Source organism: Balaenoptera acutorostrata, chromosome 6 (assembly GCF_949987535.1).
Source record: "Balaenoptera acutorostrata chromosome 6, mBalAcu1.1, whole genome shotgun sequence".
Lineage (NCBI taxonomy): Eukaryota > Metazoa > Chordata > Mammalia > Artiodactyla > Balaenopteridae > Balaenoptera > Balaenoptera acutorostrata.
Genome location: NC_080069.1, coordinates 120,200,841 through 120,208,165, shown reverse-complemented (window position 1 = coordinate 120,208,165; position 7,325 = coordinate 120,200,841). Strand labels below are relative to the sequence as shown.

The 7,325-nt window shown below is 55.1% G+C and overlaps 1 protein-coding gene across 1 annotated transcript in view; it reads left to right on the top strand.

Moving 5' to 3' along the window:
- Positions 1-7,214: 7,214 nt before the first annotated feature.
- The window catches only part of FIBCD1 (fibrinogen C domain containing 1), a 29,390-nt gene continuing 29,279 nt past the window's right edge, over positions 7,215-7,325 (top strand). The window contains exon 1 of the mRNA XM_057548825.1: positions 7,215-7,323. The gene's annotated coding sequence lies outside the window, so the exon portion shown is untranslated. The remainder of the gene's footprint in view (positions 7,324-7,325) is intronic.

The following is a 7,325-nucleotide window of genomic DNA, read 5'->3' as shown; positions in this document are numbered from 1 at the left end:
GTGGGGGAGTGGCAGAATGGGAAATAGAACGATGATCGACAGGCCCCTCCCCACGCTGACACATTTCTGAGGTGTGACCAGGACGCCAACTGTGGAGCACAGATGACAGCTGAGCTGCCCTCCCGGCCATGGCTGCAACACAAACCCTCTGGCAGGCGTGATAGGAAAGGACACCACCCGCACGAGCAGAGCGGCACATGGGGGCAGGCTGCCCGGCCACCCTGAGGCCCAGATGAATGGGGCAAGGCAGGTGGGATAGGCCTGTGGGGCAGGTGCTCAGGAGATATTTGTGGAATGACTGAGTGAGTGAGCAAGGGGGCTTCCAGCAGACACACCAGAGCCACCATCACCCACGTGGTACCCACAGGTACACTGGGAGAAAACCAGGTGTGAGATACAGGGCGCCTGCACCCCACATACTGCTAGTGGGGTGTCAGACGGTACGGCCACATTGGAAAGCAATTTGGCTGTTTCATATAAAGTTAAACTTACTCCCATCCCATCACCCAGCAATTGAAAGGAATGTGTACACGTGTGCACCAGCATGGGCGTACAAATGTTCACAGCCACACTGGGCTTGACAGCCCCAAATGGAAATGGCCCAAATGTCCATCACCAGGAAAGTGGTTAAGCCAATTATGCAGAACCATAAATAAAATACTATTGCAGTAAAAAGGAACAAACTACTGAAATACACAACGTGGATGAATCTCATCAGCCTAATGCTGAGCGAAGGAAGTCAGATCCAAAAGAGCACACACCACGCGGTTCCATTACATGAAATGTAAGAAAAGGCAGAATGAAGCTATGGCGATAGAAATCAGAGCATTGGTTACCTCGGGGGATGGGGGCTGGGCAGTGCGTTGGGGGAGGGACATGAGGGAACTTTCTAGGGTGATGGAAATGACAGGTGTGGTGGCCGAAATTCACCAAACGCTACCCTTGAGATCTGTGCATTTTATCATATATAAATTAGACTTTATTCTTGTAAGTTAAAAAAAGTAAATAGGCATGAGAGAAGAAGGGACTTTTCAACAATATGGTAGACTAGACGCCTACAACAAAAGAGCCTACAGAAGTTGGATATGATATCACAAATATTCTTTTAAATGTGTAGCTAAACTGAAGAAAAAAAAAAGGAGATCAACAGTGGCCAGAAACGGTGGCAGGGAACCTGCATGGAAATGGGCAGAGACTAGGAAAAATTCCATCTTTGGGGGAAGGGAAGAGAACAAGGAAAAAGTTTCCACTTTTTTTTTTTTTTTTTTTTTAAATTGGAGTATAGTTGCTTTACAATGTGTGTAAAAGTTTCCACTTTAGGGATTTCCCTGGTGGCGCAGTGGTAAAGAATCCGCCCGCCAATGCGGGGGACACAGGTTCGAGCCCTGGTCAGGGAAGATCCCACATGCCACGGAGAAACTAAGCCCGTGCGCCACAACTACTGAGCCTGCACTCTGGAGCCCACAAACCACAACTATTGAGCCCTTGCACCTAGAGCCCGTGCTCCGCAACAAGAGAAGCCACCGCAATGAGAAGCCTGTGCTCCACAAGGAAGAGTAGCCCCTGCTTGCCACAACTAGAGAAAGCCCACATGCAGCAACGAAGACCCAATACAGCCAAAAATAAATTAAAAATAAATAAATTTTTTAAAAGAAGTTTCCACTTTAGACTAAAAACCACAGGTCTGTTCTCATGAAGGTTTGGGGTTTGAATTCATTCTACATGCAGGGTGAGAACTTAAAGTAGCCCTGAGTTCAGAGCATCCACAGGTGCCCAGTGGAAACAAAGGCCATTCTTCTAGGGAAGGACAAATTCTCAGCCCAGAACACACCGGATTCCCAAAAATAAAGCTCTAACAAAGAAGGAACACACAATCCAAAATTACAAAACACACGGGAAAACAATCACCATGAGTGAGAGTCGGCAGATATAGCGACCAACAGGATTAGCACTGCAGAAACTTGAGATGGTGAATCCAGTATCTTACAGTACACAGAATGTGAAAGAAGCAGAAAGCAAGGGATGCCATTTTTGAAAGTTTGGCCAGTTGTAAGTTGGGATTTTTGTTTGGTTGGTTGATTTTTGTTGGCTGCAAGATTTTTGTTTTCCATGCCCAGTTCCTTTCCTTCAACAACAAACATTGGTAACCCAAGCGTTCGCTGCATAGGGAATTCTGCAGCTGTGGGTTCTGGAGAAGTGGGCTCTGGGGCCAGATTGCAGAGCTCAAATTCAAGCTGTGATGTTTATCAGATGTATAACCTTGAGCAAGGTACTTGGCCTTCACGTACTTTAGTTGTTTCTTTATCTGCGAGATGGCATAAGAAGTGATAGCATCTGCCTCTTAGGTTCTTGTGAGGGTTTCAGTGAGAAAATCCAAGTCACCTGCATGTTGCCTGGCACGGTGGGCATTCAGTAAAATGGCACCTATCCTGATTCCTCTAAAATGAAAACTGAAACGGCTCTAGTTCAGGTCACCTGCTGGTCGAATTTCCTGCTTGGCCTGAATTCTGGACCTCTGTAGCATCCCTCCCCTGCCCTCCCATAGCCGGACCTTCCTTTCACCTTGCCTTGCGCTGACCTCGGCGGGGGCGGGGCCCACTCCCTCCATTTCCCCCAAAGCCTTGCGAACACAGGCTGTTGGGCAGAGCAGACTCTTACCAAAGACCGGGGGGTAACAGATGGGATCTCCTGCAGCACGGCATGGAAACCACAAACCTCCCTCTCGTATTCATAACTGCGCTGGGGTTTCCAAGCCGGCTTCCTCCCGAGGCCCCCATCCGGCTGGGTGGGCTTCAACCTGCCCCTCTCTTGTTCCCTCTGCCTCCCTTCTCCCTCCCTCACGGCCCCTCCCCTTCCAGCTGCTTCTGCCAAAACCACATTTCTCCCTGGGTTTCTTGCCTCCCTCCTGGGTCCTGCCCTCCCCTCCCTGGCCAAGCTTGAGCCTCAGCTTTTCGCACCCAAATATTCCATCAGGATGTTCTGCTGAATAAAAAGCCAGAACTCTGCCTCCAGCTTTTAAAATAACAGTGTTCCCGTCCTGCTCCATATTTCCAGAGCACTGATTATGTCTCAGACGACCTGTGGAAAGGGCTGGGGACACCAAGACCCATGGGGAGGTCCCATCTCGCCCATTCTGCCTGAGTTTTCCCTCTCCTGGGTTCCAGACGCAGCCTTGAGGGCCCGGCCTTGGCACGCGTTTCTCTGGTTCCCTCCAAAGGACACGCCGCAGAGATGCCACACACAGAATCCCAGTGGACTCGGGGTGCAGACCCACCGGCCCGTGCACAGCGCATCAACACCAAAAGCTCACACACTCACACACGCACGTTCACTCCATACTAATTCTCGCCTTTGATCGCAGCCTCTGGTCTGTCATCACCACTCAGGGTTGACAAAGCAAAATAAAAAATAGAAAGAAAGAAATCCGCCCTGTCACTTGGAATGCCCCTACCCCCGCCGGGCTTGGCAGTCCCCACTCCCGCCCCCACCTTTGTATTATGGGTTTATGTCAAGGTATGTTGGATGCTAAATTAAATGTCAGCGCACTGTACGTTTCTGGCTCCAGCCACAGAAAATGAGGAGCTGGCATTGGAGACCATCCAGTTGTTCCTCTCCCCGTGCCTAACCGTGAGGGGTGACAAGCCCATTGAATCACTGCACAGTAGCTTTCCATGCCACGGGAAGCCAAGATAAATTTATTTTTAATGATAAATGTGACTGTCAGAGGTAAGTTGAGACAGCTTTTCAGTGAGAGTTGAGTGCCCTCGGCAGCGTGGGGCAGAGGCCGGGTGGACGAAGGGCAGAGGCCGGGTGGACGAAGGCCAGAGGTCCCAACCTCCCTGCCAGCCAGTCCCTGGGGCCCCATGAGACAAGAGCATTCAACGTTCAGCCCACTTTCACTGAGCTCCACGTTCACTGGTCTCAGGCCCAGCTCTAGCCGACCAAAAGGATGGAGGCAGGGGAGAAAGGGAGATACACTCCAGCAGTGCAGAGCCCTGGGTTCAGATTCTGGCCCCATCAGTTGCTGTGTGATCTTGGCTGAGTTACTTAACCTCTCTGAGCTTCAGTTTCCTCATCTATAAAATGGGAATATTAATAACACCCATAGGCTTTTGGTGAGGATTACATGAAATAAGATATATTGCTAATGAATGGTACACAGAACATGAAAAATGCTTCCTGAATAGTAGCTATTATTTACATCATTTTACTAAGAGCACTCTTACCCAAGTTATGTAACTTACCTTTTGGAGTCAGTTTTGTCATCCATAAAATGAGGATACCAATAGCTCTCATTTATGAGGGTGGCTGGGAGGATACAGTGTGCCTGGCACAGGGCTGAGTGTAGGGAAGATGGGCAATGGATCACAGCCAGTCAAACAGTAGTAACCTGAATGTTGTCACCCAGCGTCTCTGGACACTCTTTCTCGTCTCCTTGATGAGAAGGCTCTCTTCCTTTCCACCTTTCTCATGTTGGCATGTCTCACTGCCTGCCCTGTGCCCACTCCCTGCTAAGGGGGGTGCCCTGCGTCAGGGTCCCACAGCCTTGCCCTCCTTCGGACTATGGTAGGCACCTGACCAAGGACAGCTGTCTTTGGCCAGCTAATGACCTATGATTGATATGTCCTGGCTCCAAAGGATGAGCAGGCCGAATCACAGCCCATCTCTCTGGAATTTAAACTAAAAATCCCAGACGAGAGTTTTCTGTTGGTGGGGCCATCACACCTAGGTGGCCACAGGCAGGAAAGACAAGAACATGGGGAATCGGTGAGCCAGAGGGAGAAGGGTGAGTGGATGCACAGGGAGTGGGCAGTCGGGGCGCCGGGGCAGCCTGGGGGGTCCTGGGGTCCGGCTCCCCTGAAGTCCTGGCTGGTTCCTGGAATGCCCTGTCTTGGGCTGGCTGGAAAGCCCTGATCCCCCTCTATCCCGCTGAGCACACATGGGCTGATCCCTGGGGCTCTGTGGACACCAACTTTGTCCAGAGGAACTCAGAGGGCGGGGCACTGTCCCCTCTGTGGGGTCAGCTGCACTTTTGCTCACTTAGATCTCCTTGGGCCGCCGAACAGGGTGGCGGCCCCTCCCCTCCCCAAGACACCACCCCAAGCGTGTCAGGTGAGTGCAGTGTGTAAGGCGCTGAGTAAACGCCTGCAGGCTCCTGGCAGAGCTGCGCCAGGGCTGACTGTTCTTCTGGGGGGGCTGAGCAGCGGCACCATCACAGAGGGGGTGAGGGGGGAAGACCACGCCGACACATGCACTCACCACGGCCCCGCGGGCAGGGAAGTGAGGAATCTGTGGCCGAGCATGTGAGACAGCCTGACAGCAAACAGTGCCAGGAGGAGCCGCTAGGTGGCCCCCGCTTAGCTGTCCAACCGCCCTTCTGCAGGCCTGGGAGGCGATCCTCCAGCCAGCGTCCTCCGGTTGGCACCTGCCCGTGCAGGCTACTGTCGCTCTCCATCCTCTGCCTTTGCTTTTTGGCTTCACAAAATGCCTTCCCCCCAACATCCAGTTGTCCCCACCTTCACAACCTGGCTCACACCGTCCTTCTCCAGGATGCCTTCCCTGCTCACCCAGAGCAGATACCCTGAAACTCTTTTGGTCCTTAGTATCCCTCCCAACACTTAGAATCTCAGTTCAGGGTCCCCTCAGGGTGGTCTTCTGTCTGTGCATAAGACACGTCTGGAATTTACATGCTCTCCCCAAACTGGAATCGATTTGCAGTCCCATCATCATGCCTACAAACCTCACAATTCCCCCATTTAGAAGGGGGAGATTGTGAATTCTTATTCAGTGAGGAAACTGAGGCTTGGAGAAGACAGGAAATCTGCCCAAGTCATAGTGGGAAAGTTGCTCAGGTGTTTCAATGCACTATCTCTCAGAACTTCACAAGAGCCCTTCTGAAGAACGTGCTGTTAACCTTTTAGCATCCATGGGGAAACTGAGGCTCAGAGGCACAGCTGCTTGCCCCAGGCCATCTGGCCAGGGCCCTGTGCTTTCCACTACACCTCTCTGCCCAAGCCTGATGGCCCACGCCGTCACCTGCCAATCCCTTTAAGCCACAGGAAAGGCCTCCGGGGAGAGATGCCATCCAGAAAGAGCCATGGGGCCAGGACTCCAACCCTGGTCCCCTGACTCCCAGCTAGTGCCGTGGGACCCACTCCGGGTCGCTGGGCTGCCTCCCTTGGGGCAGAGGGGGTGGGGCAGCAGGTGAGGCCGGCAGGCAGCCCTGGAAGGAAGAGGAGGCTGGGGACAAACAGCTGGCAGGTTGTGAACCCAGCTTCTGTGGGTGAATGACAGTCTGCTTAGGTGGCAAGGGGCAGGGAGTGCCCCGGACCCCCACCCCCAGGTAGTCTGCTGCATCCGTGAGGGGCCGGGAGAGGGAAGAAGATGGGGCGACAGACTGGCAGCCGGCGGGAGAGAGACGAAGATGGTGCCAGGGAACAGCGTGGCGGACCAAGGCGCCCTGGCAGCCGGGAAACAGCCCTGGGGAGAAGCGGGGGCAGGGAATAGGGGGGGTCTATTCTGAAGCTGGGGGAGCAGAGGATAAGGGGCCGCAGAGAGGGACGGGGGTGGCAGTCGGTCAGGCTCCTGAGGCGGCCCGGGGAGGGGGCGGCCCGCCAGGAATGGGGCGTCGGGTCGTGTGGGCGCCTCCCGGTCAGAAGCCACAATAGCAGCTCGTTAACAGCGCAGATTAAGGACTTTGTCAATTACCTCTGAAGGCTGCACCGGGCGGATTAAATGCTTTTAAAAGTGCTGCCGATGGAAGGGGGCGACTAAGAAGCCCCCTCCCGGCACAAATCCCTCCTCTCCCGGGCAGAGGAGGAGGCGGGGGCTGAGGCAGCGCGGGGCGCGGCCGGGAAACGCGGGCGATCGGCCGGGAGCACGGGCAGAGCGAGGAGCAGCTCGTAATTGAGACCGCGGCGCCGGCGGCTGCCGCGGCGGCGGGGACCCCCATTCAGCCCGCGGGCCGCCTGGGCTGGGAGGCGTCGGGCCGGCTCACCGTCCGCGAGCGCCGGGATACAGGTCTACCGACTGTCGCCGAAGCGCCCCCAGAGCCGGCCTTGCGGGTCGGGGTCCGGAGGGGGCGGTCCCTGGTGGCTGGAGACTCCGGGACTGGGCGCACTGGCCCCGGGGTCCGGACTCAGACCTCGGAGACCGGCAGGGGGCGCACGCCGGCCGGCCCACACCCCAGGCCCAGCCCGGGTCTCAGGGTGAGCCCAGCGCCCCGAGGGGGCCAGGAGGAGCGCAGCGCCGCCCCCGAGACACGCCCGACGGCCCATCCCGGGCGCCCACGGGGCCCGCCCGGCGCCGCGCCCCCCGCGCACGGT